The following is a 23,800-nucleotide window of genomic DNA, read 5'->3' as shown; positions in this document are numbered from 1 at the left end:
GCACAGGCTGCTTCCCATCCTTCCCCTGCCATGGCTGACCTGTCTTCCCCTAAACCAGGAGCGTGTTGTCCAGTCCCAGCTGTGATCACAGCCACAGTGTGGTCCAACTCTCCTTTCCCATGCTGTCTTTCCTAAACAATGTGACCATTTTTCAGACTTAGGAGCCAGGGGGCTTCTCCAAGTTTTTACAGGAAGAATCACATCAATTCCAGGTGCAGGGGTGGTCTTAGGGTGTCATTGAATGTATCCTGTCTCCACATCTCATCTCCTTCCTGTGCAGGGGACCCAGCAGATACGGACTACACAGCTGTGGGCTGTGCCGTCACCACCATATCTTCTAACCTGACTGAGATGTCCAAGGGTGTGAAGCTGCTGGCTGCACTGATGGAGGATGAGGGAGGGAATGGATGTCAGCTTCTGCAAGCAGCCAAGAACCTGGCCAGTGCCATCTCAGACTTGCTGAAAACAGCACAGCCTGCCAGCGCTGAGGTGCGAGATGGGCAGGAGGGACATGGGGCTGTGGGGCTGGGTGTGGGGAGCTGAGATAGAATGGGTGGGAGCCAGGGGAACAGCTTGGTTTGGGGCTTGCTCAAAACCCACAATTGTTTTTGCCTCCTTCCTTGTAGCTCCACCAGAATCTCCTGCAGGCTGCCGGCCTCGTGGGACAGACCAGCGGGGAGCTGCTGCAGCAGATTGGGGAGAGTGACACTGACCCTTGATTCCAGGTGGGTGGGCCTAGCTGCGCACAGGGGCACGTGCTTGAAAAAACCTTCTGCCTTGCACAGGAGCACCCCGTGAGGACCTTCTTCTGGCAGGAGAGGTCTGTGCTGAAGCTTGGCCCGTGCACAGTGACTTTGCCAATGGAGGGGACAGGCCAATTCCCATCCCTGTCCTTAGAGCCACTGTCATATAACGCTTCTTATCTTGTGGATTCTCATGTAGATACCAGAAAGCTGGTGTGCTTGGTCCTGTCTGCCTCTGACCCAAAGACGGTAAAAGGGAGCTGTAGGCATGGCTTGGTGGTGTCTGCCCCTCTCAGATGTGAGGGCTGCTCTTCTGGGGACAATCAGATGAACTCTTTGGAGAAGGGCTCTTGTGGAAAATCTGCTTTTCTCATAATCAGCCCTCTGAAGTCCATGCACTCAGGTCACTGCATGGGCAAGCTGTGCTCCAGCTGTCACCTTGTGCCCAAGTCTGTGAGGCTGCCCAGAGCAGGGAACTGAGGCAGCTGAAGCCTCATGTTTTTTTTCTTGCTGAGCTGACCTCCAGCCACACTGGTTTTCCATGACTGCTGCTCCCAGCACAAGGGAGGCAGCAGACAGTGCTGGGAGAGGGAGCCAGCCCTAGCAAAACAGGCTTCCAAAATGAGAGGTTTCTGTTTACTGTGGCCACATGGACTCAATATGAGTAGAAAAGCCTGGAGAGAGAGCCAATAAGGCATCTCCAGCCTGCAGGGCCCCCACTGCACACCTGGCAATCCTGCCTCATGCAGCTGGTGGAGGGCAGTGCGACCAAGGGGCAGATGTAGGAACTGGAGGACGATGTGCAGGGCAGCCTGCCCCTCCGCCACCAGACTCAAGTATATCTGCTTCCTTCCTCTGGGGTCCTCTGCTTGGGGGCTGCTTCTCTGCCTTGGGCAGCTGCTGTGCTTTTGGAAACTGAGGGCTCGAGCTCGGTGCATGTGCTCTCAGACTGCTGTCCTGGCTGGAAGGGTGATAGATGGCAGCAGGAGCAGCCTTTGCTTGCAGAAGGTGAGGAGGCAGTGTGACATTTCTGCTTGGTAGCCAGAGGCTTCACTGTAGTAGCAGGGTGCAGCTTTAGAGCTTGCTCAAGAGCCTGGTGGTGGTTTTGCCTCATTTACGCTCTGCAAGCTAGCCCTCAGAAGGAGAACTGGGGCTTGGCAGCAGTTTAGCTCCTGTCTGCAGCGGGAGGGTGCCCATGCAGCAGCTGGGGAGTTGTGCCTTGGGCACAGCGCTGTGGTGTAATTGCCTGAAGTAACTAGGAAAATAAAACTAACATTCACATTTTAAAGAAAATGTACAGCATTGAAGAGGCTTTCAGGGTAGGGCGTAGCTGAATTACCTGAGCGTTCCCTAGGCTTCCAACCTTAGATGCTATCGCGCTGGGGGAACCTGCTGTGCTAGCTCTAAGGAACAGTATGGAGCGTAGAGTGGAGTGGAGACACCACGGCTAGGCTCTGTGACCAGGTGGGGATTCGATTGTTCTTGTGCACACCAAGATCCTTTTAACGTGTTTATTTCTAGGCTGCACACCTGTAACACCTGTAACACCTGTGTATTTCATGCATGCTAGCTTGCTTTTGCAGACAGTCACTATCGCTGGCAATCCAAAGAACCTGTGTACCTGTTGCTGTAATAAATCACACTTGATTGCATTGTTATAGCTCTCATTAAGTGCAACTAGGGTAAGGGTGGTTATACGTTATTGGTGAATCCATGACCGTGATAGTTCAGTGTTCTGAATCCAACCAGACCCCAGACAGTTAATGCGTTATTGGTGAATCCGACTGAACCCCAGATGGTTAATGCGTTATTGGTGAAATCTGTGATTGTGATAGTTCAGTACCCTGAATCCGACCGGGCCCATAACGGTTAATCAGCTACACCTCTTAATGTGACAAGCGCCTTGTCCGAACTCCCTGCCTCGCACTCGGTGCCCCAATTGCCTTCTGTTTAGCACTCTTGTTGGTGGATGCCAGCAGCATGATGTCAGGGCAAGTCCTGATGGCTGCAGTGTGCTGTCGGTTCGGGCATCCTCCGAGGAAAACTGCCTGCTGGCAGGGCATCCCAGCAGCACGGTGCCTCGACGCAGGTTCTTGCTGCGGTACCATCAGGGATGCAGTGCAGGTTGTTCCTGTGGCAGCATCACAGGTGATGCTGAAGGTTGTCCGAGCTGCTCCTGGAGGTGATTTTAGCCAGGGCAGTGTCCTGGTACCAGGAGCTGCCGCATCTCAGGCTGTGGCACACTGTAGGGATGTGCTTGAGGTGTTGCCAGCCACACAAGCTGCTTCAGGAGTTTGGTGCAAGGCTGAGGTGGCAGAAAGGCCCCCTGAGATCGTTTCCCTGCTGAATATTTCACGAGAGCTGTGCAAGCGGCCGTGTCTGGCTCCATGGTAGATCCTGCGCTGACCTTCTCCATCCCTGCAGGACATACTCATGCAGCTGGCCAAGGCTGTAGCCAACACTGCCACAGCGCTGGTACTCAAAGCCAAGAATGTGGCTCAGAAAACGGAGGACTCGGTGCTGCAGGCGCAGGTGATCTCGGCTGCTACGCAGTGCGCCCTCTCTACCTCCCAGCTGGTGGCCTGTACCAAGGTAAGCGACACCAACCCTCACCCCACTGGGTTTGGGACCAGAAGTCCCGGTTTCTCTCCTCTTTGGAGGTTGGGGACAGTGGTCATCTGGGCTATGGGCTGCTGGGTGGAGAACAGGAGCTGCATGGTAGCAGCTGCCTGGGCTTTGTCCTCCCCTGCAGTCGTGGCTCCCACCATCAGCTCCCCAGTGTGCCAGGAGCAGCTGATCGAGGCCAGCAAGTTGGTGGCTAAGTCAGCAGAGAGCTGTGTGGAGGCCTCCAAGGCAACCACCAGCGATGACCAGCTGCTAAAGCAGGTGGGGGTGGCAGCCACCACTGTCAACCAGGCCCTAAATGACCTGCTACAGCACATCAAGCAGCATGCCACGGGGGGACAGCCCATCGGGTGCTATGACCAGGCCACTGACACCATCCTCAGTGTCACTGAGAACATATGGGTGATGCAGGTGAGAGTGAGCAGTTGGTGGCACCTGGGGAAGAGCACAGTGGGTAGGGGGCTTGAAGGAGCACAGGTAGATGGAGCAGCCTCTCTGGGGCTGTGCTTCCATGCCCGTTTGCTGTGCCTTTGCTGTGGTCTTGTGCCTGAGGGTTGCACCAAGGACAGGAGGCTGGTGTGGTGGAGTGGGGAGGTATCAGGGAGCCCCTGGGACTTGCTGATGGCCACCCTTCCTTTCTGTCCCAGGGGAAATGGTGCGGCAGGCTCGTATTCTGGCTCAGGCCACCTCCAACCTCGTCAACGCCATCAAAGCCTATGCAGAGGGAGAGACAGACCTGGAGAACTCGCGCAAGCTGCTGAGCGCAGCCAAAATCCTGGCCGATGCCACTGCCAAGATGGTGGAGGCTGCAAAGATTCGTGGCACACAGGAGGAGCTGCTGGAGCAGAGGGGCTGCTTCCTATGCTCTGCACAGCTCCAGGGTGAGGTGTACGGTTCCAGAGGGAGGTCCTGCACTGAGCTGATGAGCAAACACAGTAGCTGCTGGCAGGAAAATGAGAGAGATTTGGGGTCGCGTGAAGGTGAAATGGCTTTTCTGCTTTGCCCAGGGAGCTGCAGCCCACCTGGACAGTGAGGAGCAGCAGCAGTGGCTGCGGGAGGCAGCAGAGGGGCTCTGCATGGCCACCAACGCTGCGGCTCAGAATGCCATCAAGAAGAAGCTGGTGCACAAGCTGGAGGTGAGCACTGGGCAGGGGAGGCAGAGTGGGACCAGGGACGGTATGCGAACTGCTCCTAGCCAGGAGTCTGAATCCCAATGCTTTCTGGAGAGGTGATGTCCCTTTTGTACAGTTTACGTTTCCATGCTGCATCCAGTAGAAACTTCTCCACTGCTTCCTGCTGTTATCACAATATCTGAGCAGCGTCCCCCTTTTCCATGTTCACACTGTGTTGCCTTGTAGTGCTGAACTTGATCTCCAGCACCAGAGGTGCTGGTGATTCTGTGGCAGGCAGAGGCACAGCAGGAGAAGCTTAGAGGGGAGCAGGACCCTGGTCTGCGGTGGGGAGCTTCCAAGCCACGCTGTCCCCACAGCTGATCCCTGCCTTCCCCTGGCAGCATGTGGCCAAGCAAGCGGCTGCCTCCGCCACCCAGACCATCTCTGCCGCACAGTATGCTGCTGCCTCCAACAAGAACCCTGTCGTGCAGCAGCAGCTGGTGCAGAGCTGCAAGGTAAGGGGCACAGGGGGGCACAGGCCCCTGTCCCGGCACTTCCCCACTCCCAGTGGGTCTGGGTGCCTGCAGGCCTCTGAGCAAAATGGTGGGAAAAGCTGCTGTGAGAATTGTAGTTTATGTTCCCATTTAGCGTGTTTGTGCTGAGCTGCCTTATTTTAAGGAGAACAGTTATTCCAGCAAATACAGTGTGAGGGCTTTTTAAAGGTTTTTAAACTTGACTTAGTGTCATGCAGCACATTGAGCAAAATATTAGTAGGGTGTGGTATCTGTAAATGAGTTAGGGATGCTTCCAGGATTTGTTACAGAGTACTGGGTTCCGGGGAGGATGCCTGCAAGAAGGCTTTTGAGTGGCTAGGTTCATGTCTGACTCTCTCTGAGCATTTGATCAATGGTCCTGGGATCAGAGAATCACAGAATGGTTTGGGTTGGGAGGGACGTTAAAGACCATCTAGTTCCAACCCCCTGCCATGGGCAGGGACACCTCCCACCAGACCAGGTTGCCCAAAGTCCCATCCTGGCCTTGAGCACTTCCAATGATGGAGCATCCACAGCTTCTCTGAGCACCCTGTTCCAGTTCCTCACCACCCTCAAAGTGAGGAATTTCTTCCTTATATCTAATCTAAATTTACCCTACCTTAATTTAAAGCTGTTGTCTTATTGCTACACTCCCTGACAAAAAGTCCCTCTCCACAGCCACTAGCAGTCAGATCTGCAGATGGCCGTGCTGCAGGCAGCAGGGGGGGCGGGTTCGGCACCCAGAGCCTGCATGGCTGGAGGTGGGATCTTCACCAGAGGGACCTGCAATCTGTGCCCACAGTGACCCTCTTCTCTGGTCGCAGGTGGTGGCAGATCAGATCCCCATGCTGGTGCAGGGTGTGCGAGGAAGCCAGTTGCAGCCGGACAGCCCCAGCGCCCAGCTGGCTCTCATTGCCGCCAGCCAGAACTTCCTGCAGGTACCCCCAAACCTGCTGTTGGCCGTAGGCAGGTAGGAGACAACTGCGTAGTGCCCTGTCTCATTCCTTCTTTTGACAGCCCAGTGGGAAGATGGTGTTATAAATCGCTCAGTCCCAAAATAGGATTATAATCAAAGTTTACAATTTATTAAAGGAATAGAGGTAAGCAAACAGCGCTGGGTGCGCCGGGAGTCTCCGCTCCACCAGGACGCACACCAGTTACATCAAGTAGCTGATTTTTATGCTCCTAGGCTGATACATATTTATTACTACTTCTAAAAAAAAACCACCTGGGTTATTATAATTAGCTTCCGGGATCCAAACCCTCCTACTGGAGCATGCATATCAGTCTCCGGTGGTCCCCCTGGGGGTCTCTGGGGGTCTTTCATGCTGAAGGCTCGTAGTCTTCCTCTCAGGTTTTTTTTCTTGTCCTTCCCCTTTGTACTCCTTGGCAGCATGTCAAAAGCTTACACAGCGTCCCCTGCAAGTTTTGTCTCCTAGCCGTCCTTCAGCTTCTTTTTTCTTCTCCTTAATCTCCTGGCCACCTGGCCAGATATCAGGGGCTTGCATAGTGTCCCATTCAGAAGCCATAACAGTTATTAGTTGTTAGCAGTTGTTCTGAAACCCCCAGACATCAGAGACTTCAAAGAAAGAACATACAAATACAAATAGCTCTCTATTGACACTTCACGAGTAGTTAAATCATTCCTCACAGGCCATCCACAGAGACACTCCAGTCACATCTATAGCAGTGCTAAATCAACCACAAAGGAGGCAAAAAAGCTGTAACTGTTAGGAATAAGAGTTCAGAATCAGTAACGAAAGCAAATAGGCTCATGGATTTGAGGAATATTTCTGAAGATTTGATAATTTGACTATAATGAGGGGGAGACTGGGACACAGGGAGGAAAGGGAAGAAACCACATCTGTGGGAGGAAAGGGAAGAAACCACATCTGTAGAAGAATTAAATTGCCAGTGCAGGACCCAGAGACAGACAGAACTGCTCTCTATTGACACGAATCAGATGAACATATCTCACAATGGTAGCTGCAGCCAAGGCCACAGTGCCCACCATCACTGACCAGGCCTCCACCATGCAGCTCAGCCAGTGTGCCAAGAACCTGGCTGCGGCCCTGGCCGAGCTCCGCACAGCCGCACAGAAGGTGAAAGGCTGGCGGCTACCCAGTGCAGAGGGCAGGCAGTCGGGGATGGCCCTCCTTGTGGGCCGAGCTTCCTGCAAAGCTGCTCTTCCTTCTCCCCGACACAGGCACAGGAGGCCTGTGGGCCCCTGGAGATCGACTCAGCACTGGGCCTGGTGCAGAGCCTGGAGAGGGACCTTCAGGAGGCCAAGGCAGCCACCAGGGATGGCAAGCTCAAGCCTCTGCTGGGAGAGACGGTAAGGGCACACAGGGCAGCAGGCACAGGGTTTTGGGGGCTGGCTGGGTAAGGTGTAACCCCTGCTCACTGGTTGCTCTGCATATGGAGAAGTGTGCCCAGGACCTGGGGCACACTTCTCCATTGGCACCAAGGCCGTCACCTCTGTCATTGCTCACCTCCTGGGCGAGGTGGCCCAGGGCAACGAGAACTACACAGGTATTGGCTGTCAGGCCTCAGCTGGGCCCCAGCAAGGGGCCAGGCTCTCACTGACTGACCACTCTCCCCCACGGCAGGCATTGCTGCCCGGGAAGTGGCCCAGGCACTGCGCTCACTCAGCCAGGCTGCCCGTGGTGTGGCAGCCAAGACCTCCGACCCACAGGCACAGGGTGCCATTCTGAAGTGTGCCAGCGACATCATAGATAAGGCCAACAACCTCATCGAGGAGGCGCGAAAAGCGGTGGCCAAACCCAGAGACCCCAACAGCCAACAGTGCCTGGTCCAGGTGGGACTGGGGCCCATGGGGTGGCTGCAGGCTTGGGGCAGGCTGCCGGGGATGGCTGAAAGACAGCCACCACTCTCATCTTCTGCAGGTGGCCAAGGCGGTGTTGCAAGTGCTGAACCACTGTGTGAACTGCCTGCCCGGGTAGCGGGATGTGGATGCTGCCATTCGCATGGTGGGAGAGGCAAACAAGAGGCTGCTGGTGGATTCGGTGAGCTCAGCCCAGGGCTGAGGGGGGCGGGCAGGCATTGTGGTGGGCACCGGCTGTGCTGGATGCTCTCCAGAATGGCCCCAGATGTGTGAGGGTGCTAGACCTTCACCCACCAGCTCCCACATCTCCTCTGCCGCTCCTGACCCCCTCCCTGCCTCCAGTTCCCTCACAGCACCAAGACCTTCCAGGAGGCACAGAGCCAGCTGAACCAGGCAGCAGCAGGACTCAACCAGTCTGCCAACGAGCTGGTGCAGGCATCACGGGGCACCCCCCAGGACCTGGCCAAGTCCTCAGGCAAATTTGGACAGGGCTTCAATGAGTTCCTGCAGGCAGGAGTGGAGATGGCCAGCCTGTGCCCGGTGAGAGTGAACGCCCATTTGACAGTCCTGATTATTGTGGGAGGCTGTGAGCAGCTGTGGCTAACACCATTTGTGAGATGGAGTCTGGAGAGGGGCAAAATAGCAAGAGCAGGGGAGGAAGTGGCTTGTATTCAGTGATCATTGTCACCAAACACTTGCTGCTGATGGCCGGTAGATGAGTTGAGTGAAGGGAACTGGCGTAGCCTGGAAACCACCAGAGAAAACCAGGGTGGGCATGGAGCTTGGGAACCTGCTGTAGGTGACTACTCTTCTTGGCTCCTTGCAGAACAAGGAAGACCAGGTGCAGGTGTTGTCAAACTTGAAGAGCATCTCCATGTCCTCCAGCAAGCTGCTACTGGCAGCAAAGGCACTTTCTGCTGACCCTGCAGCCCCCAACCACAAGAATCAGCTGGCAGCAGCTGCACGGTAGGAGGAACTGCTCAGGTTGCATGGAGGGAGGTGGTCAAGTGCCAAAGTTTGTGCTGGGTCTGCAACTTCACAAGTCCTGGTGTTTGCCTCCATGGAGCTCAGCTTGCTATGGGGCCATCCTGAGACCATTTATCTAACGTCATCCTGACCTTGTTGCTCTATCACAGTCTTATCAGAAGAGACAGACCCTTGGGCAGGTAGGAATGTCCTCCAGACAGAACCTCTGCCCATTTCCTACACCAGGACATGTTCCACAGCCAGGTTAAGGTGTTTGCAATAGTGGTAGCTCTGGGCGGTGAAGTTGGCACTGATCCAGGTATGTCTCTCCCCTGTCCTGGCAGGGCTGTGACTGACAGCATTAATCAGCTGATCACCATGTGCATCCAGCAGGCATCAGGACAGAAAGAGTGTGACAATGCCCTGAGGGAGCTGGAGGTGAGAATTGGAGGCCAGGGGCTTGGAATTGGCTGGGTGCTGAGATGTCTGGGGTGGGGAGAGGAGCAGCTCCTCTGTGCCATAAGAGGCAGGAGAGAGCAAAAAGGAGCTGTGAGTGCAAGGTGTGGGATGTGGAGAGTGCAAACCCTTCCCCTTGACACGACACCCTTGTCTCTCTAGGCGGTGAAGGAGCTGTTGGAGAACCCCACCCAGGCTGTCAATGACATGTCCTACTTCAACTGCCTGGACAGTGTCATGGAGAACTCCAAGGTGAGTGTCTTCCTCTGGATTAGATGCTCAGCTGGTGGAGCACAGTGAGCTCTGAGGCTGGAGCACCAGGCAGGAGGTGGTCTCCAGCTGGTGGTTGTGTATCCTGCAGGTGCTGGATGAGTCCATGGCTGGCATCTCCCAGAATGCCAAAAACAGCAAACTGCCCGAGTTCAGGGAGTCCGTCAGCGCTGCCTCCAAAGCTCTCTGTGGGCTGACAGAGGCAGCAGCTCAGGTGAGACGCGCTCAGTCCCATCCCCATGCATCGTGCCTGGTGCTGGGAGCCCTCTCCTGCCTCTGCCCTGGCACAAGCCCTCACTGCCTCTCTTGTGCTCGCAGGCTGCCTACCTGGTGGGAGTTTCTGATCCCAACAGCCAGGCTGGACAGCAGGGCTTGGTAGACCCCACTCAGTTTGCCAGAGCTAACCAAGCCATCCAGATGGCCTGCCAGAACCTAGTGGACCCTGCCTGCACACAGTCACAGGTGAGTATGAGGTGGGACACCGTGATGGGCATTTTCTTGCCTAAAAGGGAGTGTTGCAAGAGTGGGGAGATGCTGTGGATCCTGCCTCGATCTGCTCTTCTCCACAAGTGCTGTCAGCAGCCACCATTGTGGCTAAGCACACCTCGGCTCTGTGCAACACGTGCCGCCTGACCTTCCGCACCGCCAACCCCGTTGCCAAGCGGCAGTTTGTCCAGTCGGCCAAGGAGGTGGCCAACAGCACCACCAACCTGGTGAAGACCATCAAGGTGTGTTGGGGCAGCACGGGTGGCCCTGCAGAGGCAGGCGGAGTAGAGACGGGAGGGTAGGTGGGATGTGGGGCATGCTCAGGGCTGGATAACTGCTCACTCTCTCCTGCACACCAGGCCCTGGACGGCACCTTCAATTAGGAGAACCGGGAGCGGTGCCGCACCGCCACAGCTCCTCTGATAGAGGCCATGGACAACCTGACAGCCTTCGCCTCCAACCCGGAGTTTGCCACTGTTCCTGCCCAGATCAGTCCTGAGGTAGGGTGCCACCGGGGCAGGGAGGAGTGGCCTGCCTGTGGTGGGAGCTGCTGCAGGGTGGGGAGGAGCTGCATGCCTCAGCGCCAGTCCCTGCGGAGCGTGGGATGGGACCCAGAGCAGAGCTGATGTCTGGAGGGTGCAATGAGGAGGCAGCAGCAAGCGTTGGGCATCAAGAGACTGCTCCTGGGTGAGGAGAAGGGGTAACTTCCCATGCATGCCTGTCCATCCATGTCACTGGGCCACCATCTCCCTGCACAGGGATGCAGAACCATGGAGCCCATCGTTTCGTCTGCCAAGACCATGCTGGAGAGCTCTGCTGGCCTCATTCAGACTGACCGCTCCCTGGCCATTAACCCCAAGGACCCACTGCAGTGGTCAGTGCTGGCCAGCCACTCTTGCACCGTCTCAGACTCCATCAAGAAGCTGATCACCAACATGAGGTGAGGGCAGGCTAGGACCCTCTCAGCCAGTCTGGTGTGCTTGGCCAGAGCCCCCACTGACCAGTACCCCCAGTTGGACTCATTCCAAGATGATGTTTTGGCTCATCTTGCTCCTGTTCTCCTTGGCTGCTGCAGGCAAGGGATGGGATGGAAGGTGCTGTCCTTCTTGCAGCACTGAAATGGTTTGATGGGAGACACATGCTGGTGAGCACAGGCTGGTGGGGCTGTGGTGCCTGGCTCTAACACCAGATTGCTTGAGGAGAGGGGTCCTGCCCCCCACCAGCACCAGTCGAGTTGTGTGGTAAAGGGGTGGCGTAGCACCAGGCAAGCCTGGTACAATGCTAATCCATCTGTCATGCAGGGACAAAGCTCCTGGACAGAGGGAGTGTGATGAGGCCATTGACATCCTGAACAGGTGTATGCAGGAGGTAGACCAGCCCTCCCTTGAAGCCATCAGCCAGCAGCTGGCCCCTCGAGAAGGCATCTCCCAGGAGGTAAGTGGGGGGCAGCAGCATCCTTTTCTGGAGCCCCTGCTGGCTTCCTCTGCTTTCACACAGGGCTTTGGCAACCCTCCTTGGGTCTTTAGCAGGAGGCCTGCATCCATCCAGCCTAGTGCTGGATAGAGCAGCTTTGTTCCAAGTTTTGTGTCCCTGCTGCATGTCTGTCTCAGTGAAACAGAGCAGGGCTGTGCTGCACCTGGGAAGGGCTGTCTGGTCACACAGCCCTTAGAGACAGAACTTGTTTAGCGATGAAATCAGGAATTTGGAGCCTTGCTTAATAGCAGCAGGTTAACTCCTCTCTAGCAGAGTTCAGCGAGGCCAGCCTTGCCATGCACTCTCTTTTCAACAGGCTTTACACAACCAGATGATTACAGCTGTGCAGGAGATCAACAATCTGATTGAGCCTGTGGCCAGTGCAGCGCGGGCTGAGGCCTCACAGCTGGGACACAAGGTAATGGGAGGGGAGGGATGGGGAGAGGGTGTTCAGGCACCAGGCGTATGGAGGAGTCCACATCAGGAGGAGAGGTTTTGACCAGCGTGTGCTAGGAGCTACTGACACTGCTCTTCCCTAGGTGTCCCAGATGGCTCAGTACTTTGAGCCGCTCATTTTGGCAGCTATCAGTGCTGCCTCCAAGACACCCAACCACCAGCAGCAGATGAACCTCCTGGACCAGACCAAAACGCTGGCTGAATCTGCCCTGCAGATGTTGTACACCGCCAAGGAGGCTGGTGGGAACCCCAAGGTGAGCAGGAGGTGCATGTGGCAACAGTGTGAGCCTCAGACATTTGTCACATGTCATACATGCATGCTGGGCACCAAAATCCATAGCAAGTGTCTGGTGTCCCTGCTGGGGGGGCAGCTTCCTTCTCTCATTCCATCTCCTCCTTGCAGCAAGCTGCCCAGACACAGGAGGCTCTGGAAGAAGCTGTGCAGATGAAGGAGGCTGCGGAGGACCTGACCACCACACTGAACGAGGCAGCCAGCGCTGCAGGTGTTGTCGGGGACATGGTGGACTCCATCACCCAGGCCATAAACCAGGTGAGGGGAACACAGAGAGGGCTGGGGCTGAAGGAAAGGAGAAGTCAGAGTCAAACCCTATGTGGGACTTTGTCGTTTCTTGTCTTCCTTGGGATGCTGGCTCTGAGTCCTGCTTGGGAAGGAGAGGCACTGCACTTGAGCAACCAAAGAGGCAGGGAGAGATGCAGGAAGATGTTTAGATCTTTCCCCATTGGAGTTCTGAGGGCCAGTCTGGGGAGGGAGTGCCCAGGGCCATAGTGGGCATAACCCCAAGCAGGGAAGCACAAGTCTCTTGCCATGCTGTAATCAAGGAGTGTCTCTGGGCAGGGGCTGGAGCCAAACTCTCCTGATGTTCTCTTGCAGTTGGATGAGGGGCCAGTGGGCAAGCCAGAGGGGACCTTTGTGGACTACCAGATCACGATGGTGAAGACGGCCAAGGCTATTGCAGTGACTGTGCAGGAGATGGTGGGTGCAGGGGCCAGCAAGGCTGCCACTGCACTCCTATTCACCCCCACTCGAGACAGGAAGCAGAAAGTGGTGCTGCAGTCTCACCCGGGCAGGGCAGCTGTCCTCCTTGCTTACCTGTCCTACCATAGGGCCCACCTGAGCCCTGTTCTTCTTCCATCGGCAGGTCACCAAATCCACCACCAACCCAGACGAGCTGGGCATACTGGCCAACCAGCTGACCAACGACTATGGGCAGCTGGCGCGAGAGGCCAAGCCAGTGGCGCTCACCGCTGAGACCGAGGAGGTGAGAGGGTTGGTGGAGAGGAGCTGGGTGGGGTGGTTGGTGTGTCCCATCAGGTATGATGGGTGCAGGGGTTAGTTCCCTTCAGGCTCTCTCATGCACCCATTTGCCTCCAGATCGGCTCCCACATCAAGTGCCGGGTGCAGGAGCTGGGTCACGGCTGCACCACCCTGGTGACCAAGGCTGGAGCCCTGCAGTGTAGCCCCAGCGATGCCTATACCAAGAAGGAGCTTATAGAGAGTGCGTGCAAGGTTTCCGAGAAGGTGAGCTGCCCCAAGGGTCCCGGAGCAGGTAACAGGAGAGTGGAGGCAGGTGCTGGGAGGAATGCCAGATTGAGCCATGTGCCCTTTGAGCCTCCACCTTGGGTTCTCTTGTTGTCCTGCTGGGCTCTGTCTGCTCTCTCGGCCATGCTTGCCCTGGCACAATTCAGCTGGTGGGGCGTGGGACGGGTTCCCTTCCTGGCACCATAACAACAACTTGCGCTGCAATGGGTAACTGCAATGGCCGGGTGCTACCTGCTGAAGTGCTGGTAATGGCCTGCCGAGAAAGACTGTTCCACACCTTGGTGGCAGCCCAGGGCTCTCTAAATCAGCCATTGCAGAGGTGTGTGTAGCATTTGCTGCGTCTCTAGTAAGCCTGCAGCTCATGCTAGGTGATCAATATCCCCAGCGTCTTTTGCTAGTACAATGGAAAGCATCCTGCCCATCAGCCAGTCTAAAAAGCACAGTGATTAATAACATACAAAAAATGGTTTAAAAAATCCAACTGATAAGGGTAGAGCTGCAATGCTTGCAAGCAAGATTACAAAAGCAAAACAAATGCTGGTTCATACTGTCTGGCACGTCTGCATGCCCAGGGCCTCTTGTAGGTTCTTTCTTTCCAACCTTACTTTCCATCAGGAAACTTACTCTCTTATGAGTGCTTGCCAAAGTGCAGAAATTGAATTTAGCGCTTACAGAAGGAATGAGCTGTAACATTCTGATAAGGTGCTAGCCTTATTTTTTTGGAAAGTAGCAGAGTCCAATGTCTCCTGCACCCCCAAGCATGATAGGTATGAGATAAAAATAAATGGAAGCTAAGAAGGGGTGTCCAGACCATACAATTCCTGAGACCTCTCCTTGGATTGATTTATCCTGGGGAGGTGTCAGAGGTGTGTGGTGGGGATTGCATGAGCCTGCTCTGCCTCACTCAGTCACCCTGCTCGTACCATGCAGGTGTCCCATGTACTGGCAGCCCTGCAAGCTGGAAACCGTGGGACGCAAGCCTGCATCACTGCTGCCAGCGCCGTCTCTGGCATCATCGCTGACCTCGACACCACCATCATGTTTGCCACAGCAGGGATCCTCAATCAGGAGAACTCGGAAACCTTTGCTGACCACAGGTACCAGGGTGGGGGGTAAAACACCTTGGCCAGCCCCTGCTCAGCTGAGGATAGGTGGGGCAGGCTCTGTCCCTCTGTCTTGCATCTTTGTAAGCTGTGGACCAGCTCCAAGGAGACCTGCAAGTTCAGGTCATACTGGCTGTTTCCCCCTCCAGCTCATACAGAGCTGATACTGGCTGATTTGAACTCCATGTATATGGCATGTTCTGGGGTGCCCTAATTTTCTGCTGCTGGGCCACACCACCTACAGCCTGACTGTGACCACAGCAAGCCATGACCCTGGTCTTGCTCTTCCTAGGTGGTTCTGATCAATGCTGTGAAGGATGTGGCCAAGGCACTTGGGGACCTGATCAGTGCCACCAAAGCAGCTGCTGGCAAAGCTGGGGATGACCCCACTGTCTACCAGCTGAAGAACTCTGCCAAGGTCTGCACTGGGGCGCAATGGGGAGAAGGGAATGGGGCAGGAGGGCTAGAAAAAGCAGGAAGGTGCTTCTGTGCCTGTCTAGGGATGGGAGGACAACTGGGAGGTAGTCAGGGCAAGGGGACACATAAAAGGTAGGGCACAACACAAAGTGGGAGATCAAAATGAGGTGGAGTATGGAGAAGGAAGGGACAGTTTGGGACCAAACCACAAAGGGAGGGACAGGTGCTGGCAGCGTTCCAGAGCTTTCTTGGGGCTTTTTCCCAGTTCTGTTCTCCCTTCCACAGGTGATGGTCACCAACGTCACTTCCTTGCTGAAGACGGTGAAGACTGTCGAGGACGAGGCCACGAAAGGGAAGCGTGCGCTGGAGGCCACGATAGAGCACATCCATCAAGAGCTGGTGGTGAGTACAGCCACAGCATTGTGGCTGGCCTCCTGCCCTCCTGCTGCCCTGCGCCTCACCCCTGACTCTCTGTTCTCAGGTCTTCTCCTCCTCAGTGCCTCCTGCCCAGGTCTCAACCCCAGAAGACTTAATCCGAATGACAAAAGGCATTACGATGGCCATGGCCAAAGCTGTGGCCGCTGGCAACTCATGTCGGCAGGAGGATGTCATCGCCACGGCCAATCTGAGCCGCTGTGCCATCGCGGATATGCTGCACGCCTGCAAGGTGCCGTGTGGGTAGTCAGGGGACGTGGGGCTGGCACAGGTTTGGGGGGACAAGCGGGTGCCCTCCACAAGCCCCATTGTGGCAGGGGAGGCATCTGGATGCGAATCGCTATCTCTGGGTTCCAGGAGGCTGCCTACCACCTGGAGGTGAGCGTGGACGTGCGGCAGTGGGCGCTGCGCTTTGACAGGGAATGTGCTGGTGGCTACCTGGAGCTGCTGGAGCACGTGCTGGTGGTGAGTGTCCCCAGCCCCATTCCCATGGTTTGCTGAGGCCACCCATAGATACCGGGGTGCTCCCCAGATCCCCAACTTCCTATGGGCTCTGCAGCTCTTCCCTCTGAGGTCTTTTAGTGTGCTCCCCCTTACTGCCTGTCCCTGAAGCACCCAAGGTGAGCCCTGCTATGGGGCTGAGCGCAGGGGAGGAGGTAACGTGCGGTGGCCACTGGCACGCAGGTCGTGCTGCCTGTCCTTCAGGTCCTGACATAAAGGAGAGACCTGCTGGCTGCCTTGAGACTGCACAGCTCTTCATTGCTGCAGTGCTCTGGGCTAATGCTGTTAAAGTTGCTTTGACCTGACCTAGACATTTGATGTCAAAATCGTCTTGAAAAAGCAGGTGCCAGATTCCTCTTCCCTTCCTTGCCCCTGTACCTAGCGTGTGGCTCACCTCCATCCCCATGATGGTTCCATACAGGAAAGGAGCACCTCCTGTGTTCCCTGATTGCTTAGGCAGGCAAGGTGAGGAGGGATGGGAGGGCTGCCTATAATTACTTACAGAAGCAGATGTCAGAGTGATCAACAAGCTCTGAAGAAAAGTATTTGGGTAACAACAGATGGAGATTAACTGGCCATAAACAGAGGCTGGAAATTTACAACACAGGAACAGAATCCTGAAGCAGCTTCCATTATGAGTAGTGGGAGTGAGAAACTTAGCCAGTGTGAAAACAGAGCTCATTAAGCTTACACAAGAGTGTGCGAGACAGGCAGTGCCTGCAGTGGCAGAGGTGTTGACTGTAAAGGCCAGCTGCACTCTTTTGATCCAGTCTTCCTCCAGCTTAGTCCTCCCGAGTACTTCAGTTGGCTGCTTTAATTAGCTGTCCTACAAGATCAGTGTAGTTCATATGAAGCGAATTAAGGCTAGATTAACCAAGAGTTGGGAAGAAAGGATTCAGTGAAGTGCTTCCAGTGGTTTGCATTCTTGGCAAGATTGTAAGAGCTGATCCTGCTGCAAGGATGCACAGAGTGTGTGCCTGTAGATCTGATGATAGCCCTGGACCTGAAGCAAGGAAAAAGGGCAAGCATGGGGTCAGTTATGCAGCACGATTTCACTAGGTTGGTTAAAAGGGGATTAAGAACAAAGAGGGAGGTAGGCAGGACCCAAGGGCTAGAAATTGAAGCCAGACGGGGGAAATCAAAGGATGGTTTTATCTGAAAGACATAACCATTGGGATACAGTTACAAAGAGCAGTGAGTTTTTCATACTCTGCATCTAGATCAAATGTCTTTCTGGAAGATGCTTTAGCCACACATAAGTCATCGCAGCCAAGACTGAAATGCTAGGTGAAATTCTCTGGGTGACCTGTTGTTAACAGATGATTGGGCTAATGACATACTGTGGCAGTGCCCAAGGTCAGACTACTTGCAGAAGCATGTTATTCCACTGCATTTTGGGTGTAAGCTTCCATCTGTCATGCAATGTCTCCTGAATATCATACATGCAGTCCATCCCATGAAATATTCATTGGAGGTACATCTTAGTAAGCTTATGGCCTCTAGAAAGAGACCATTTAGCAATTTTAAAAACCTTGTCAGAGCAGATGATAGACTTAATAATACTGCTTTTTGTCCAGACATGCTCACGAGGGCAAATTGGCCACTGCTGTCAGCTTGGGGGCTCCCTGCCATATGCAATTGCCATGACTTTGCTGGGATGGCCCCACACAAGTCCCAAATAAAGTTAGGAACCCTCCAGACTCTGCAGCACTGTGGTCTGTGAATGCAGGAAGCCAGCACAGAGGTCACATTTATGAGAGGGCAGCAGGTTCCCAGAAGGCAGCAAGCAGAAGGGATGAGGAGGTGCTGATGGGGCAGTCTGCAGCGCTGAGCCCTGCCCCACATTGAGGGATGTAGAAGGGAAGGTTATGGACAGGATACTGCCTTACCCCCCAGCATCAGTGAAGACTGTTGCTGTATGTATGCTGGATCTGTCCCTTTGGGAACCAACGCCTCAGTGTGTGAGCAGGAGTGGTTAGAGTTCAAGAGAGTTATTTGTCTCGGAATGGAAAACTTGGCTCCCAGCAAAAGAGTAAGCCAGCAGCATATTTCACTGGGGAGGGGAAGGAATTTGAACCTCCATGGGGACTTGGTATTTAATAACAATAGGTCTCCATCACCAAAAGCAGAGAAATGCAGGGTGAGAACTGCAGTTAGAGTTCAGGGTGGGGAGAAGTGAGGTGCCAAGCGGGGTGAGGAGGAGAGCCGCTCTGGGTGCGGGTGCCTCCTCCAGCCCTGGGAGCCTCAGGAGCCTGTCCATCAGGAATTATGCAGGGCTGAAGTATGAAGTGGTGATGGTAGCAGGGCCTGGAACCTCTGAGCCTTCCTCCCCACCTCTCCATCTCACCTCCTTCACCCCACCCCATGCGTATCCCCATTGCCTGCACGTCTCTGCCAGAGCATTCACTGCTTTCTTCTCTCTTCTCCATCTTCCCCCATCAGCTGGTGAGTAAAGTGACACTTGGTGTGCCTGCCAGTGTCTAACCTCAGCATGAGCAGCGTGTCCGTGTTCCCAGCCCAGCACTGGGGTGGCGCTGTGCCTACGTGGTTTGGGGCAGGACCCCGCCATCTGTGTCTGTACTCATCCCTGCTCAAGCTAATGTGTGGCCTCCGGTGTGCTGTAGTGTGTACATGCCTGCCCTCCATCCCAGCTGCAGGGGGGATCTTCTGGGAAGGGGACATGTCCCTGCAGGGGCTGGGACCTGGCTCCAGGGTCCTTCCATGCCCAGCTTGTGTTTGCAGATGAATCTCGGAAAGGGGAACGGTGAGGGGGGATGGCTTTCTGGAGCTTGAAGTGCTTTGAAGGGGGGAGAAAAGGAGATCCTGGGGGGCAGCTGCTGAGTGCTGGAAGGACCCTGACTTGAACTGAGGACCTCGGTGCTGCAAGATGTCCCAGAAACCATGGACTGAACAGGGCCAAGGAAAAGGAAAAGATCGTCCTGTCCCCACACAGGAGGAGACCAGTCAGCGTCGCTTGAGACAGGATGGCAAACAGTGAACAATACATACTCACAGGGGGTGGGGGTTCCTGCTCTCTTTCTGTGGGGGGAGCGCCTCAAATGGACTTGCAGGGTCCCCTTGTTTTGCAGTGGCACCAGCAGCAGCCTGAAATGTGTGGCTGCTGGTGCCATGGGCCCTAGGTGGGACTGGTGGTACTTTTTCAGGCAGATGAATTCTGGGGGCGAGGGGCAAAACAGGGTCAGAAGGAGCTACCAGGTAGGGTCCACCCTCTGCTTTGTGATCTCCCTAAGGTGCTTAGACCTGCTCCTTTCCTGCAGAAGCCAACACACGAGCTGAAGCAGCAGCTGGCTGGGTACTCCAAGTGGGTGGCCAGCTCTGTCACTGAGCTCATCCAAGCAGCTGAAGCCATGAAAGGTGAGTTCCATGTCTCTGTCCACCTTCGGGACAGCATCTAAGCCTGGGGCTCAGCAGCTGATGGGAGGAGGTAGGGTGGATCAGAAATGAAGCCGTATGTGGCTTTAACCTGTTTTGGTTTCTGTCTTCTCTAGGGATGGAGTGGGTTGACCCAGAAGACCCCAAGGTCATTGCTGAGAACGAGCTGCTGGGGGCAGCGGCTGCCATTGAGGCTGCAGCTAAGAAGCTAGAGCAGCTGAAGCCAAGGGCCAAGCCTAAGGTAGCATGGGGTGCTGAGTCCCACCTGAACCCCCTCTGGGGCAGCCCCTTCTCTCCTGAGTCCTACAGCCATCACTCCTGTCCCCAGCTCTACGTGTGCCCCCCTCAGCACCCTGCCACCTTCCTGGCAGCCCTGTGTAGGACTCACGCTCCTGTTTTTGTGTACAGCAAGCAGATGAGAGCCTGGACTTTGAGAAGCAGATCCTGGAAGCTGCCAAATCTATTGCGGCAGCTATGAGTGCCCTGGTGAAGGCAGCCTCAGCAGCCCAGTGAGAATTAGTGGCCCAAGGAAAGGTAAGGCTGGGAAGGGGAAAGAAAGGAGCAGTGTGTGAGTCAGTACCAAAGCACTGTGTGCACAATTTGTGGGGTCCTGGGCTGACCCCTTGAAGGTGGGCTTGCTCAGAGACATTGAGGTGAAGGTGGGTGGGATGTTCTAGCAAGGACCCTGGGGCTGAAGTTGGCAAGATGCAGAGCTTTCATGGAACAGGCAGGTGGATCTAGGACTGTGGTGGGCTCCCTCCCTTCTCCAGTGGCTGCCCGCAGCCCTCGTGCTTCACTAGTCCTCTCCTGCCTCACAGGTGGGAGCCATCCCAGCCAATGCAGTGGATGATGGGCAGTGGTCCCAGGGACTCATTTCAGCCGTGAGTATCAAGGTCGTGTAGTGCCTGTGGGGCAGGGGACATCTTCCCTTGTTCTTGCTCCGAAAAGGAGGATGCGTTGCCCTTGTGGGATGCCTCCGTGGAGGAGGCATCCCCACTGCTTGCTCCCTCTCCCACCAGCTGGGATATGGCATGAAAACTGATTGATTGTCCCCATCCCAAGTCCTGTGTCCTCCCTGGGACCCTCTCCTGGGAGGCTCCCACACCCCTCTGACACTCTCTTGCTGCAGGCACACATGGTGGCTGCTGCTACCAACAACCTGTGTGAAGCCGCCAACGTGGCAGTGCAGGGCCACGCCAGTGAGAAGAAGCTCATCTCGTCAGCCAAGCAGGTGGCTGCCTCCACGGCACAGCTCCTGGTGGCCTGCAAGGTGAAGGCTGACCATGACTCAGAGGCCATGATGAGGGTCCAGGTGAGTCCCAGGCTGCCTTTGAGCCCCAGCTGCCTCCTCCAGGCTCCTGAACACCCATGTGGGTGCTTGAAGGGTGGGTGGTGGTGAGAGGGGGCATGTGGGACTGTGGTATGAGGCCATAGCACAGAGGAAGCATCTCCACAAGGTTGTGCTCCCTGCCTGCATACTGTCAGTGGTTCACTTGGATGCAGGCTCCATGTAGCTTGGACCTTAGTTAGCTGCATGCATGCATAATTCTGGGCTCTTGTCCACCAGGCTGGGATTGCTGAGCCGGGAGCATTCAGGGCTGATGGTCTGGCTTGAGAATGCCTGAAATGTGTTCATCGAATCCCTGGCATTAATGTCTGGGGACATATTTTGTCATAGGAGATTAACCCTCCGTGGCCATGGCATGGAGGTTAATGCTCACATGCTGGGGGTTAACACAAGGATCCCAGTGGGACCTTGGGTGTGGCACCTCAGGGAAAAATCTGGGACAGGTCAGCCAGGCTGCCCTGAAGTCCCTTCCCTGCTACTCAGAAGGGAGCAGAGTGAGGGAAGCGCCACAGGAGCCTGACTGGGAGCAGCAGCGCCTGAAATGGTTATGAGCAGTGCTGCTGGCAGCAAGCCATCCTCAGGGATGCAGCTCCCACCTCTCCCGGCCACCTCTCCTGCCCTGCTGGGACAGGGCTTCCCCTGCCAAGGCAGCAGTTGTGCCCCAGGCTTAGGATGCTGTTTCCCCACCTCTTTCCCACTCCAGGCCGCCGGCAACGCCGTGAAGAGAGCATCAGATAATCTGGTGAAGGCAGCACAGAAGGCAGCTGCCTTTCAGGACCACGATGAGACTGTGGTGGTGAAGGAGAAGATGGTGGGGGGAATTGCACAGGTGAGGAGTGGGGCTACTCCAGTGGGGCAGGGGGAGCTTTGGCTGCCACCACTACAGCCATGTCCTACCATCCACCAACACAGAATACGTTCCCAAAGAGCCTCAAAACAATGCTGCAGACAGGGAAATGGCACCCATCCCACCCAGCTGGGCTTTGCGGTCTTCCTGCTGCTTGTAGCTGTGGGCACAGCCAGTGTTCATCATGCTCATCCTGATGTCCTAACAGTGTAACACCCTGCCTTCTTGGTGTGACACCTGTGCCATACCAGCATCCAGGATGCGTGCAAAGGGCAGAGCATTGCATAAGGGATGGGTGCAGCCCAGTGTGGGGTGGCACAGGTTCCATCTCTGCCTCCTGGATGTGAGACCTGCCTGCAGGGCACATTGCACTTTCCCATGTCTCCCAAGGAGCATGGTCTGGGATGCAGGGACTGCTCTGGAACCATGAGGTGGGAGGGGATGGGAGGGCGCAGAGCAAGGTGTGCTCTGTCTGTCACTGCCATGGGCTGCTGAGACATCTCACTGCGTTCCCTTGGCAGATCATTGCAGCCCAGGAGGAGATGCTGCACAAGGAGCGGGAGCTGGAGGAGGCACACAAGAAGCTGGCAGTACAGCAGCAGTACAAGTTCCTGCCCTCCGAGCTGCAGGAGGAGGAGCAGAACTGAGCCCCACGCCACCACTCTGTGCCTGGGCAGAGCCTTCCTGCCATTCATTGCACAGACTGCTGACAACAGCTCCTATTTAAGACACCCCACCTTGAGCAACGCCGGGCTGCCTCGGGTAGACTAGAGCCCTGCCTGCACCAGCGCACCAGGACTAACCCATACACTGCGCAGCACTGCCCCGAGCAGGTACCACACCAGCATCTCCGCTTTGCCACCCAGCCCGCCTTCCCACGCGCCTGCGCCAGGGCCCAACCAGCACCCCTGCAGGGGGCTGCTAGGAGTGGGAGCCTGTCCTGGACCGGCTCAGGGTGCCCCCGCTGCTAGCCCCAGTTGCAGGGACATAGGGCTCCCTCCTGTGGTGGGGCCCGGCCCTCCAGACCTTTCAGAATTTTTCTCGTGCCTTTGTTGTTCCTTCTCTCGCTCCTTTCTTCTCCCTCCTCCAGGTAGGAGAGGGGAAGGCTGGTGTCTTGCCCTATCTTGTACGCTGCTCTGCACCTTCCTTTGCTACGCTCTTGCACAGAGCCGCCTTTCACCTCTGTTGCCTTACTGCTGGCTGAATTGCCCACCCCTCTTCCTCTGCAGCATCCCCAGGAGGCATTGAGCCACCCCAGAGCATCCTCTCCAGCCTGGGCTTCTTGCTGGAGGCCCAGGCTCGCCACCACAGTGCTTCTGTTCAGGGCTGGTGCAAGATGGCTTTGCCCCAGAGCTGGTCTCCCCCACCTTGTCCCCTTTTCTGAGGATCCTGCCTCTCTGCCCTCCTCCTTTTCTTTCCCAAGTGCCTGCATTGTTTTCCAAGATTTTCCAGTATTCTTTATAACTTCTAAATGTCTGTAGTATTGAGCCTGCAGCTTTCAAAGTTCATTTATCTCCTTGTTCACGTCATCCCCACTAAATGCCTGCAGCCCAGTGCCTGTCCAGGGGCCCGGAACTCCTCACCTCTCCATGGCTCCAGGACCCTATCCCTCCTCTTGCACTTGCTGAGGTTTCTCTCAGTATTTTGATACTTTAAGCATCCCCTATTACACATAGAAGGAAGCCAGCTCTCCCTGAGGCTCTAGGGTGCGGTAGGGGGATGAGGATGGCTCCTTGGGAAGATGCCTTCATCAATAAAAAAGGATTTTCTGCTTTCTCCGTGCATATGTCGATGGGGAGGTGCAGGGAAGGGGAGGTTGCAACCCAAGGAGGTGGCCAGCATCTCAAAGTTTGGGTCTGCTAGGTTGACCCGGGGCACTGGGACGGTGCAGGGTGGCCCCAAGGAGTAGGGCTGGTGGGCAGGGGTGCCGCAGACCCCACCGCGGGCTGTGTGAGGGGACCGCCAGCCCTCCTTGGTGGTGGTGGGGAAGCGCAGTGCGGGTGCTTATACAGCATGGAAACTATTCGAGACATGTCCAGGAGCGGCACTCAGCTGTCCGGACCCCTTCTGCCAGCCATGTGCAGTCCTTGCAGGTGCTGCTGGGGGCCAGGGAGGATTTTGTTGCTGGGGGATTTGAGGGCCGGCCGGGCTCCAGCGCAGCACCTGCCCCTGGGGCTTTGCACTCCTGGCCCCATTCCTGCAGCCAGCTGAAAATATCCCTGGGCAGGGC

General features: G+C 55.8%; 1 pseudogene across 1 annotated transcript in view; it reads left to right on the top strand.

The window, feature by feature from the left end:
- LOC309889519 (talin-1-like) overlaps positions 1–23,282 on the top strand; it is a 29,057-nt pseudogene extending 5,775 nt beyond the window's left edge. The window contains exons 10-51 of the transcript XR_014319580.1: positions 281–489; positions 627–725; positions 943–992; positions 3,168–3,779; positions 4,016–4,182; positions 4,376–4,504; positions 4,882–4,995; positions 5,838–5,979; positions 7,000–7,115; positions 7,220–7,348; positions 7,432–7,545; positions 7,623–7,831; positions 7,920–8,039; positions 8,201–8,398; positions 8,685–8,824; positions 9,169–9,262; positions 9,443–9,532; positions 9,642–9,764; positions 9,869–10,016; positions 10,121–10,278; positions 10,396–10,536; positions 10,795–10,976; positions 11,338–11,470; positions 11,826–11,927; positions 12,049–12,219; positions 12,369–12,515; positions 12,858–12,959; positions 13,126–13,245; positions 13,359–13,505; positions 14,457–14,631; positions 14,718–14,752; positions 14,922–15,047; positions 15,332–15,448; positions 15,528–15,713; positions 15,839–15,943; positions 19,234–19,357; positions 19,492–19,616; positions 19,784–19,909; positions 20,194–20,256; positions 20,505–20,687; positions 21,427–21,552; positions 22,092–23,282. The product of XR_014319580.1 is annotated as a talin-1-like (transcript). The remainder of the gene's footprint in view (positions 1–280; positions 490–626; positions 726–942; positions 993–3,167; positions 3,780–4,015; positions 4,183–4,375; positions 4,505–4,881; positions 4,996–5,837; positions 5,980–6,999; positions 7,116–7,219; positions 7,349–7,431; positions 7,546–7,622; positions 7,832–7,919; positions 8,040–8,200; positions 8,399–8,684; positions 8,825–9,168; positions 9,263–9,442; positions 9,533–9,641; positions 9,765–9,868; positions 10,017–10,120; positions 10,279–10,395; positions 10,537–10,794; positions 10,977–11,337; positions 11,471–11,825; positions 11,928–12,048; positions 12,220–12,368; positions 12,516–12,857; positions 12,960–13,125; positions 13,246–13,358; positions 13,506–14,456; positions 14,632–14,717; positions 14,753–14,921; positions 15,048–15,331; positions 15,449–15,527; positions 15,714–15,838; positions 15,944–19,233; positions 19,358–19,491; positions 19,617–19,783; positions 19,910–20,193; positions 20,257–20,504; positions 20,688–21,426; positions 21,553–22,091) is intronic.
- Positions 23,283–23,800: the final 518 nt, after the last annotated feature.

This window comes from Aythya marila, assembly GCF_965140915.1.
Source record: "Aythya marila genome assembly, chromosome: W".
Taxonomy (NCBI): domain Eukaryota; kingdom Metazoa; phylum Chordata; class Aves; order Anseriformes; family Anatidae; genus Aythya; species Aythya marila.
The sequence above is the reverse complement of the archived record's forward strand: the minus strand, read 5'-3'. Positions and strand labels throughout refer to the sequence as shown.